At 49.0% G+C, this 12,384-nt stretch overlaps 1 protein-coding gene and 1 pseudogene across 1 annotated transcript in view; one reads left to right on the top strand and one right to left on the bottom strand.

The window, feature by feature from the left end:
- Positions 1-4,514: 4,514 nt before the first annotated feature.
- TMEM8B (transmembrane protein 8B) overlaps positions 4,515-12,384 on the bottom strand; it is a 41,333-nt gene continuing 33,463 nt past the window's right edge. Inside the window, exons 12-13 of the transcript XR_009495434.1 lie at positions 7,634-7,738; positions 4,515-4,773 (exon numbers count right to left, since the gene is read on the bottom strand). The gene's annotated coding sequence lies outside the window, so the exon portion shown is untranslated. The remainder of the gene's footprint in view (positions 4,774-7,633; positions 7,739-12,384) is intronic.
- On the top strand, positions 4,813-5,786 carry OR13E13P (olfactory receptor family 13 subfamily E member 13, pseudogene; annotated as a pseudogene).

The raw sequence follows: 12,384 nt of genomic DNA, 5'->3' as shown, positions 1-12,384 counted from the left end.
ATGAAATTGTTCAACATAGATTTACCAGCCAACAAACCTGATATGATATTTACCTGGGTTGAAGTTCCTAGAAAGATGAGGGAATGTTTTGGAGATGGTACAGAGTACCAGAGATCATATATATTGAATGGCTCCATATCACATAAGGAGAAACTGAACCAAGGTCAAACAGGAAAAAGGGAACAAGGGCAAGAATCAAACCTGGATCGTCACTCCCAGGCCGGGGCTCCTTCCATGGCATATCCTGCCTCTCAGGAGGAGTAAAATTGGGGAGAGAATTAGTGACTCTCAGAGACACTCAATATCCTATCACTCTGTAAACCAGATTATCCAGGAAATGATGGAGTGTAAGACCTGGCAGACAGATGCAAGAGTAGTTTCCTGAGTCTGGTGCAAAGCACCATCGTGCCCAAACACCCTGCAGTGTGTCTGGTCATCCTGGGCATGCGGTAGGTTTACACAGGGCAGTGGGGTTTGGATAGATGGGATGCATCTCGCTTCTGGGTCGACGCGGTGATCTGCTGGTGTGAGATGTTCTGCTGTGTTCTTCCCCAGCTGTGAGAACTGGTGACGTCCCAGAGGGTGGAGCCAGGGTCTCTAAGGATGACAACCTGGAACAGAGCCCCCTGAAAACCTGCAGTGCTACAAAGTCTGAGAACTAAACCTCCGTCCTGGTAAGTCACTAAAATCATGAGGTTGTGTGTTACTCTAGGAAAACTCTGCCCATCTTTTTTTTTCTCCACTGTAAAATCTTTTTTATTTTCAGACCTTAAACTTCTGTATTGGGGTGTAGCCGATAAACAATACTGTGGTAGTTTCACGTGAACAGGGAAGTGACTCAGCCATAGATACACATGTAGCCATTCACCCCCAACCCCTTCCTGTTCTCCAGGCTGTCGCATAACATTGAGTAGAGTTCCATGTACTGTGCAATATGTCCTTGTTGGTTATCCGTTTTGAATATAGGCAAAACTCAGTTCATCTCAACTGATGGACTAAATGAACTAGAGCTGCTCTCTGTGGTCCCTGACTGAGCCCATGTTGTAGTCCAAGCTGTCAGTAACCTGGAAGCATGGTATTTCCTAAACACAGTATCTCATTTCTTTGGGGTCATAAGCCCATTGCCTCATGTGCTGTTCCTAATTTCTGATTGAATGCATTCTGATAAGACTCTTAAATTGTAAGGAAACCCACTGCTCTCCTCATTCAGCTCTTCAGAGAGAAGTTCTTCCGTGCAGGAGATGGCACCCCCATGGCTGTGACCCTGGGACCTCCACATGGGCATCCTGGGCCCTGGAATGGAGTGTATCCTGGCAATAGTGCTGTGGGAACCTGCACTCATGAAAGGTTGTTGTTTTAGTCCTCCCAGCAATCACATCCTGCGTGTGCATGTGGGGAAAAGGAGAGGAGGGTGATCTGAAGGTAAGAAATCTGGGATCAGGATTTTAGCAGAAGGAAAGCACGGGATCTCAAACAGCAGCTCCTGTGTGGGGCGCTGGAGAAGTTGGGGGTTAACTGGACTCAGTCCTTTGATTTCCGTGGCTCGCGGTCTATTGTATGAGAGGGAACGACACACACAACAAACCAACTGTGCTAATGGCTGTGTGAGCGTCACGGTGTCAGGACGGCCAGTGCTGTGGAGACATCTGAGAGGTCAGCGCCAGGGAGGAGGTGGGTGTAAAGCTGAGCCTTGGAAGATGGGTGGGGGAGAAAGGGTGCTCCAGCCTGAGGAAAGCAGGAGAAAAGGGAGGGGACAGGAGCCTGTGGGGTTTGTCCACCAGCAGGGAGTGGTCTGCTGAGGCTGGAGCAGGCCAGCACAAAGGGATGTGTAGGAGCTTAGGGCAGGCACAGGCCAGAGGCTGAGGACAAAGCCCTCTGATGACCATGCCATTCCCACCTGGTCTCTCCTATGGAGACAAGGGCGGGGAAGAGAAAAGCAGAGTCAGGTGGTATCCCACCTTTTATCTGCCTGAAAACTCTCCCCACACCTGTATCCAGGGTCACAATTGGAGGTTGCCAGTTCTTTCGTTCAGAGAAGGCAATGGCAACTCACTCCAGTACTCTTGCCTGGAAAAATCCCATGGACCGGGGAGCCTGGTGGGCTGCAGTCCATGGGGTCACTAAGAGTCGGACACGACTGAGCGACTTCACTTTCACTTTTCACTTTCATGTATTGGAGAAGGATATGGCAACCCACTCCAGTGTTCTCTCTGGAGAATCCCAAGGCTGGTGGAGCCTGGTGGGCTGCTGTCTCTGGGGTCGCACAGAGTCAGACACGACTGAAGCGACTTAGCAGCAGCAGCAGCAGTTCTTTCTGTAGCAACACACCCAATAAACACCAAGTTCTTATAATGAAATCTTAAATTAAGCTGCAAGCTTAATCCAGCCACATGAAGTCATGACCTAGGAGAGATGCTTCCTTTTAACTTCTGCTTTCCTGACCTCAAGTTTTATTTTGTCTTTATATGCCAGATTCAAAGAAAATCTAGATGTTTCTAAAGCCCAGAGAGAGGGATATGACTAAGGTCACCAACAGACAAGGGGATGACTGTAAACACAGGACTGTACACTTCCGAGGGTAGAAGGCACATCTGCCTCTTCTGTGTTCCCAGCACCCAGCACATAGTAGGTGCTCAATAATAATTTCCTGAAAGACTGAATGAATAAGCCATCACACTCGGGCAGTTATTTACCTTTCTGCCAAACTTCAGCAAGAGAATCCCTACCTTAAAATGTTTACATGGATTAGATTGATGGTTAATGACTGACCCAGGTTAATCAACTACCCTTGTATGTTTCATAAACTCCCTTAACAATGATCTTGATTTAGGTTGGAGAGGAAAAACCAGCACAGACTCTGGGCAGAAGGGTGTCATGACAGATGTTGGAGGTCTTGTCTGGGAGGCGGGCAGATAGATCGGGCATGTGCCCATGGTTGAAGGTGTCGTCTCTGATCTGCAGCATTGCTAGGAGACTCATCAGACCTTTCCTCTATGAGTCTCATCTGGACTACACAGAATCCCCATTTTTCAAAAGGAAACTGAGTCTCAAACCAAGTGACTTGGTCAACATCACACATCTGGTTAGTGCTGATCCTGTTACACAGTGCTGGGTTTTTGAAACATGTGTGTACTACCTGTTGAGGGACTGCCCTTGGCAGCACTCACTGTATGAGATGCTGGAAGGAACGTGACCGAGTCTGCTCTCAAGTGGGGCAGAGGAGACAGGTGTGCAGCACAGGAACAAAGACGATGGCCAAGGGCCGTGGGAGGAAGAAGGGAGAGGTAACTCGGCAGGGCTCAAGAGGGAGAGGAGAAGAGATGAACCGTGCTCTGAAGAAGAGAAGCAGCACCTCCACTGGGTAAGAGACCAAGGACCTGCTTACAGAAGGGAACTTCCTGGGCAAAGCTGTAGCTCTGGGAAAAGACATGGTTTATTCAGAAGAGGGAGAGCCCATCGGCCCCTACGATGATAGATGCAACTGAGCAAAAGGACAGGACCTGGAGTAGGAAATGGCAACCTGCTCCAGTATTCTTGCCTGGAAAATCCCATGGACAGAGGAGCTTGGTGGGCTACAGCCCACGGGGTCACAAGGAGTCTGACACAACTGAGTGACTGAGCAGGTGCATGACGGGGAAAGATGCAGCACTAGGACGGTAGGACTCTAGTGCTTACAGGAACCTGGCCTCACAGCCAGTGTAGCTCTGAAGGGACTGAGGGACGGGTGATTTGATCTTCTGACAACTTAAGGTTTCCCATCAGCTCCTATTTGTCCCTCAGACCAGGGATCACAGGGGCCACAAGACAGCTTTCCATCCAGCACTTGACACTTGGCTCCCTCCTGTCACTGGCATTTCCCAAGGGGCTGAGACCAGCTCAGAAGAGACATGGAGGCTCCTGGGCAAAGACTGTGGTCTCTTCCCATCCTCCCTTTATAGAGAGGGTCAGTGACCCAGGACACCTCTGCCAGACTAGAACCTGCCCTTCCCTTCTGTGTAATATTATAGTCAATATCATTTATCCTAAAAAGCTATATGGAAGCCAAGAGGAGACTCACTCGGCTTTTAGGACCAGGGTTAAATGTTGTGACCGTGGCTCTATTGGGATATGTATATTCTAGTATATTCTTTTAAAAATCAATGCATGGTGTCTGATCTTATGGAGGGATGCCAGAATAAGGCTTATACATTCTATGCAGTAGAAATGTTCAACCTTTATGCCCAAAGGAATGAGGTGACCATCACTCATCACCCACCTGCCTTCCCAAGCTCATCCCACTTAATTTGAGAAAGAGGAACAGCACTTGTTACAATTGTGGCATCTTTTTGTCCACGTATTTTACTTACTGCTATAGCCCAACATCTAAACAACACCCAGGACAAGGTAGGCACTCAACAATTCTTCAGTGAGTGAATGAATCTGAAATCCTATGGGCATCATTCAGTCACATGAAGTCATAACCTAGTAAACGTGCTTCCTCTTAACACCTAAGAACACTGTAGATTCAAAAGGAGTATGGCGAACGTGAATCCCATTTTATTGTCTCCACAGAGCCCTCCTGGGGAAAAGAGAGAAGAGCCTAGGTGATTAGAATGGACCCCATCTCCTTTAAGTTAACCAGAACCACAGAACTGAGGGGGCTGGCTTGCAGACCTGAAGTCCACTCTCTCATTGTACCGATGGGAAACTGAGTTCCAGAGGCAGGGCTGACCCGCCCCAGGTCACACATCCATGTTGCTTGGCTCCCAGGCCCACTGGTGCTTTTATCCAAACCTTCATGGTGCAGATGGGAAAAGAAAGACAATGAGACGGATGAAGAGTGAGACGAATGGGGCAAACCAGACGGTCGTGACAGACTTTGCCCTGCTGGGGCTACACGACCACCACAACCTAGAGATGGTCCTGTTTGTACTCTGCCTGGGCATCTACTCCATGAACGTGCTGGGGAACGCCCTCCTCATCGGGCTGAACATGCTGGACCCCCACCTGCACACCCCCATGTACTTCTTCCTCAGCAACCTGGCCTCATGGACATCTCTGGCACATTCTCTTTCATGCCTCTCATAATGGTCAACTTCTTGGAAACCCAAAGCACCATCTCCTTCCCTGGCTATGCCCTACAGATGTACCTGACCCTGGCACTGGGCTCCACGGAGTGCGTGCTCCTGGCCATGATGGCGTGTGACCGGTACGTGGCCATCTGCCAGCCGCTTCGCTACTCAGAGCTCATGAGTTGGCACACGAGCATGTGGATGGTGGCGCTGAGCTGGGGGGCAGGCTTGGCCAACTCCCTTCTCCATTCCAATCTCACCTGGAGCCTTCCCTTCTGTGGCCACAATATCATCAACCACTTCTTCTGTGAGATCTTGGCAGTGCTAAAACTAGCCTGTGGGGACATCTCTCTCAATGCACTGATATTAATGGTGGCTTCAGCTGTCTTGACGCTGGCCCCACTGCTGCTCATCTTTCTGTCCTACGTGTTCATCCTCACTGCCATCCTGAGGGTGCCCTCTGCTGCCGGCCGGCACAAAGCCTTCTCTACCTGCTCTGCCCACCTCACAGTGGTGGTGATTTTCTATGGAACTCTCTCCTTCATGTACTTCAAGCCCAAAGCCAAGGAACTCAACTTGGATAAGCTTATTGCATTGTTCTATGGGGTCGTGACCCCCTCGCTGAACCCCATCATCTACAGCCTAAGGAACGCAGAAGTGAAAGCTGCCACCATAGCTCTGCTGAGGGGAGATCTCCTCTCCAGGAAAATGTCTCGCTTTCCCGTTGTTCTCTAAGTCCATCAGGCAGGTGTGTGTGTGCTCAGTTGCTTTCAGTTCAGTTCAGTCACTCAGTCATGTCCGACTCTTTGCGACCCAATGAATTGCAGCACACCAGGCCTCCCTGTCCAACACCAACTCCTGGAGTTCACTCAAACTAACGTCCATCGGGTCAGTGATGCCATTCAGCCATCTTATCCTCTGCTGTCCCCTTCTCCTTCTGCCCCCAATCCCTCCTAGCATCAGAGTCTTTTCCAATGGGTCAACTCTTCACATGAGGTGGCCAAAGTATTGGAGTTTCAGCTTTAGCATCATTCCTTCCAAAGAAATCCCAGGACTGATCTCCTTTAGAATGGACTGTTTGGATCTCCCTGCAGTCCAATGGACTCTCAAGAGTCTCCTCCAAACCACAGTTCAAAAGCATCAATTCTTTGGCACTCAGCTTTCTTTACAGTCCAACTCTCACATCCATACATGACTACTGGAAAACCATAGCCTGCTCTAGATGAACCTTTGTTGGCATAGTAATGTCCCTGCTTTTGAATATGCTATCTAGGTTGGTCATAACTTTCCTTCCAAGGAGTAAGCATCTTTTAATTTCATGGCTGCAATGACTGTCTGCAGTGACTTTCGAGCCCCCAAAAGCAAAGTCTGCCACATTTCCACTGTTTCCCCATCTATTTCCCATGAAGTGATGGGACCAGATGCCATGATCTTCGTTTTCTGAATGTTGAGCTTTAAGCCAACTTTCCCACTCTCCTCTTTCACTTTCATCAAGAGGCTTTTTAGTTCCTCTTCACTTTCTGCCATAAGGGTGGTGTCATCTGAATATCTGAGGTTATTGAGATTTCTCCCAGCAATTTTGATTCCAGCTTGTGTTTCCTCCAGCCCAGCGTTTCTCATGACATACTCTGCATATAAGTCAAAGAAGCAGGGTGACAATATACAGCCTTGACGTACTCCTGTTCCTATTTGGAACCAGTCTGTTGTTCCATGTCCAGTTCTAACTGGTGCTTCCTGACCTGCATATAGGTTTCCCAAGAGGCAGGTCAAGTGGTCTAGGATTCCCATCTCTTTCAGAATTTTCCACAGTTTATTGTGATTCACACAGTCAAAGGCTTTGGCATAGTCAATGAAGCAGAAATAGATGTTTTTCTGGAACTCACTTGCTTTTACAATGATCCAGCAGATGTTGCTTTAGTCCTGTCCAAATCTTTGGGAACCTATGGACTCTAGTCCGCCAGGCTTCTTTGTCCATGGCATTCTCCAGGCAAGAATACTCCAGAGGATATTCCTGACCCAGGTATTGAACCAGGATCTCTTATGTCTCCTGTATTGCAGGGGGATTCTTTACAACTAGCACCACCTGGGAACTAGTTATACTGTGGTGTGACTTCATAACTGCAGAGGCTTAAAAACACAAAGGTTCTTTTTCTTGCTTATGCTGCAGGCCCATCAGAGATTGTATGGGGGATCTACTGCATCTTTATCATCCTGTGGGCCTCAAGATGACAAAGCATCTGCCATATGGCACATGCTGGTCAAATGGCAAAAGAAGAAGAGAAGATGACAGAGCCTGTGTGGATTCTTGCAGCTTCCACTCAGAAATGACCTCTTCCTTCCACTTCCACTTCATTGCCCAATGTGAGGTACAGGCCAGCGCTGACACCAAGGGTTGGGGATGCCCACCAACCCCACATCTGGAAGGAGGGGGAGGACTGAGGAATTCCTGAAGACCCTGGTGACAATGACACTACCCTACAGTCAACCCAGGAGCTACTAGAGGTTTCTAGAGCTTCCATTCTCTGGCCAGCTGTGCCTCACTGGCTGCTTCCAGGTTAATCAACCCAGGAGGCACTGGTTACCTGGCCTGTGTGACTCTGGACTGGAGTATCCAGCTAGGTTTCCACTGGCCCTCCAAGAGCTTCCTTTGCCCTCAGGTTCTGGGTTCAGGTTGAGCACGAGAGAATCTGGAAGAGATGGAAAGGTAGAGGCAAGGCCGTACTGAGGTGGTGGAGCCCTCACTTGCTGTCAGTGCAGCCCCTCGGGCTCCTGCCAGGCCACCTGCACCCGCTCTGAGGCCCGAGCAAAGGGAGCTCCAATGCAGAGAGTGCCAGCTCCTCCTGGGGTCACGATGTCACTGAGTCCGAGGCAGTGAGGGCCAGACATGGGTTCCAGCGTGTCCTCCTGGGTGCTGGTCTGTCCCCACCTGCCCCATCATGCCACCCGAGAGCAGCTTCAGACGCGACACCAAGTGCAGAGGCCGAGCGTGGCACAGGCTTCTCCTGCAGCTCCCACAAATGACAGCGCTGTTCTCCACAACAAAGCCTTAATCACTCACACTGGTCCTGACACTTTGTCCAGATCCTGGCTCATTAGCCACCAAAGAAACTATGTTTGCTCCCCATCATCAGAGCAGGAAGACCACATTCTTCAGCTGAGTCCTCAGAACTCGAAAACCAGGCTCTACACACTGTCAGCCCGATATTCCATTCACCTCTCACACAGTCGACCCCTCGCTAGTGTCTATAAGGTGTCATATCTTGGTTTGTTGCTCATGCTGTTCTCTGGGGAGACCTGGGACTTTCTTTCAAGGCACCTTCAACACCATCTCTCTGATACAGCCTTTCCTGGCCCTTTATAGGGGTTCTCTCCTTTGCGTCCCACAGCACTTTGTTGGAACCTTTCCCTTGGTATCTATCCCTGTCTCCTTTGCATCCATGATATTTCACAACATGTGGGAACTACGAGGGCAGGACTCTGTGGGGTCCTGTCTCCTCAGCTCACACAGAGCTTTCCTGATAGAGGGTTACTGAACTGAACTGTCGCTCAGAAGCCGTCACTTGTCACACCTGGGGACTGGATCCTGTGCTGCTCCAGACAGTCAGGCTCTTAGTCTGAACATGTGGATGGACACGAGTGGGGAGCAGCAGTATCTCGTGGCCACGCCCTGCCTTCCACGAAGTCACCGAGACAAGTCAGGAGACAGCAAGGAACCACCATTTGTGGAGCCAGGAGACCAGGGTTCCAGACCTGGTCCAGCTGCTCTCCCCGAAAGGTCTTCCTGCTGGCCCTTCCCCTCCAGGAACCCCAAAGGCACCTCACACTTAAACTGCCCACAGCTGAACTCATCCCTCTGCCCCCAAAGGTCTGTCACCCTCTCAGGGAACAGCACCAGCACTCCTTAATCACACAGCCAGACACCGGGCAGTCATCAGAGAGGTATATATCTGACACTCACCACCCCACACATCCAATCCATCACCACGGCCCAGAGCATCCACCTCACAGCAGCTCCTGGTCAGTCCTCTCCTTCCTCTGATGCCACTATCACCTTTCTCTCTCAGATAGTGCAACAGCTGTGCCAGACTCTAACATCCACCCTCTGCACTAACTAAAATTGAGAAAAGAAGACAAAAAACCACACCAATCCAATATTACTACTCATCTGCTTAAATCCCTCAAATGTCACCATTGATCATCTCTCCTAGGATAAAAGCCAGATCCCATCTACCTGCCCAACCTCATCACTGGCTGCTTATCTCCACCCCACTCCACCCACACACACATTCCAGACACAGTTCCCTCATGAATATCAGTCTTTCCTATGCTTCTGTCACCCCCTTGCTGTTGCCTCTCATGTCCAAACACCTCTGGACCTTTAGGTAACATATACTGGACACTTATCACACACCAGGCTAGGCACTATGCCAGAGTTCTGAGAGCTTTCCCGGCTGGGGATCAGATGGGGTGATGGAAATCACAGGTGAGGAATGCAATATGGACACTGGGGACCACAGAGACCAGTCCCCCAGCATCGTAGCATTATGACCACACATTCAATCCTCACTCAATGCCTCCACCCCAGCCCCCTTCCAGAAAGCCCCTTCTGATCCTTCCTTCCTGGGTGGGGTCCCTCTTTCTCAGCTCTGTCTCCCTCTTCAGGTCCTTCTGTGCTCTGCTGACTGTGTCCTGAATCCCAGCTATTTAAATTATGGGTATGAATCAAGAGATTTTAAATTTCATACCTTTTGACCTGACACTTTTACTTCTAGGAGTTCTTTGAGAAAATTACTAGAGGTGCAAATTATGTAAAGCATATATATGGATGTTAATCACAGAGTTATTTGTGGTAACAAAAATTGGTAACTCTTAAAGGGCAACCATAGCGGAATGTTGAAATAAATCCTGATGGAGCCCAATGATAGACTGAGCCACAGCTATTAGAAATCTTACTTTTTGAGGAATATTTGATAATTTGAAATGCTCACACTGTAATTAGTAGAAAAAAGTAGTACATGTAACTTTGTACTCAGTATAATCCTAATTTTAAAGGTATTTTTCTTAGGATATATGAATAAGTATGTATCTAGAAAACTAGGACAAAATATTAGCTGACAATTATTTCCTCTAGGAGATGGGATTACAGATAAATAATGTTTTCTTAATTATTCTTTCCAACATTGTTCAATAGTTCTAAAATGAACATGACTTTGAACTTAAAAGATAGTATTATTTTTAAGAAATGGAAGATCACATGGCTCCACATGGAGCACAGAGGAGAACAGCCCATGCCCAAGGGCAGGAAGTGAGGAAGCACCCATGGAGCCTGACCCAGCTGTGCGGTCAGGCAGAGAGGTTGGAGCTGAGACCTCTTGGGGACATTGGGCTGATGGCAGAGATGGCTGAGGAAGGAGGAGACTGTGGTTTGGTGCTTGAGCTTCTGGGTTGTTTGGGTGGATATCGCACCACCGTGAGAGACACTCTGAGAGATGGGCAAGATGAGACAAGCAGGTTGGAGGAGGTGGGAGGACTGGAGAGAGCATGTTTGGGGCATCCACAGGGTGGCAAGACGGCCCCAGTCCTGAGCACCTGGAGACTAAGTGGTGACAATCTTCCAATATTTTATTTTGACCTGTGCTCTTGAAAAATATTCCAAGAGACAAATCATAGTATAACAGGAAAATCTGCAACAGCTGCTGTGTTGTTTAAGGCTATTCTTTAGTCCCTGAGCTGTGTCAAGCTGTCATTGTTTCTTGTGAAGGAAAGAGAATGGCATGGGAAGGGAAACAGAAAAGCGGACCTGCAAAAACTCACACAACCAGCTAAAACCCTGACTCCATGTCTGTTGCAAGTGTCCAGGCCTCACCCTGTACAGCAATTCACTTTCCTTAACCTTCCCTGGTGGCTCAGTGGTAAAGAACCCGCCTGCCAATGCAGAAGACACAGATTCCATCCCTGGATAGGAAGATCCCCTGGAGAAGGAAGTGGCAACTCAATCCAGTATTTCTGTGGAGGAAATCCCATGGACAGAGTAGCCTGGTGGGCTACTGTCCATGGGTCCCATAAGAGTCAGACACAACTTAGCAACTAAACTATAACAACAACCTTTCATGAGTGCAGGTTCCCACAATACTCTTTCGAGGACACACTCCATTTCAAAGTCCAGGACGCCCATCTGAAGGACACAGGGTCACAGCCCCTGAGCCTCAGGTCCAAGGAGCAGGGCTGCAATGAGACCTGGTCTTCAGATTCCTGTCCAGGGTCTCTCCTGTGCCCACCTCACCCAGCCAGGCCCTTCTGGGGCACCACAAGTAACCTAGGGTCTCTGAAGCCCCATCATGCCAAGTCTGCAAACCTGTGTCATTGCAGAGTCTGAACTTTAAATTGGGCAGGGACTGCGAGGTCCCTGACGGCAGGGAGCAGGAGAGATGTCTATGTGGCAGGGGACCAGGAGACTGGGCCTTGGGGGTTCGGGGCCACTATCCTGGCCCACCCCAGCACAGTGTGTCTGCTGGTAATGAACTCAGCACTCCCTCACTCTGATCTCCCAAGCCTTGGGTCACCACACCTGTCATCTGCTCAGCCACCTGCTGATACCAAAGTCACTGGGCCAACAGGTAGGAGGCAAGGAGAATCCATCTAGCATGTTGACTATTCTCATAAAATCTTTTCTAAACATAGAGAAACCAGAATATCTGCTTGGAGAAGGCAACATAATGATACTATAATATCGACTGCTGCTGCTGCTGCTAAGTCGCTTCAGTTGTGTCTGACTCTGTGCGACCCCAGAGACGGCAGCCCAACAGGCTCCCCCATCCCTGGGATTACTGAACACTCACCCTGTGCTAAGCTCTGTGCTAAGACCTTTCACTGGATCCTCAAAATCATCCCATGAGAAAATGCTACTCTTATTTCTACAGGTAAGGAGGCTGAGGCTGTGAACGCCATTAGCACATGGCAGAACTCAGACTTGGGCTAGGCAGTCTGACTCCAAAGCCCACACTCACCGGCTCTGCCATCACAGTGAGGAGGAGTGACGTAGGAATCACATATGGGCACTTCTGGGACATTGTAACAGGAGCTTCTTCTTCTTGTGCCCCTCACCTTCCTTTTAAAATCATGTCTGAAGCTTAAAATTAGTATGAAATTGTTCAACATAGATTTACCAGCCAACAAACCTGACATGATATTTACCTGGGTTGGAAGTTCCTAGAAAGATGAGGGAATGTTTTGGAGATGGTTCAGAGTACCAGAGATCATATACATTGAATGGCTCCATATCACATAAGGAGAAACTGAACCAAGGTCAAACAGGAAAAAGGGAACAAGGGCA

Source organism: Bos taurus, chromosome 8 (genome assembly GCF_002263795.3).
Source record: "Bos taurus isolate L1 Dominette 01449 registration number 42190680 breed Hereford chromosome 8, ARS-UCD2.0, whole genome shotgun sequence".
Lineage (NCBI taxonomy): Eukaryota > Metazoa > Chordata > Mammalia > Artiodactyla > Bovidae > Bos > Bos taurus.
This window is presented reverse-complemented; position numbering and strand designations above follow the sequence as displayed.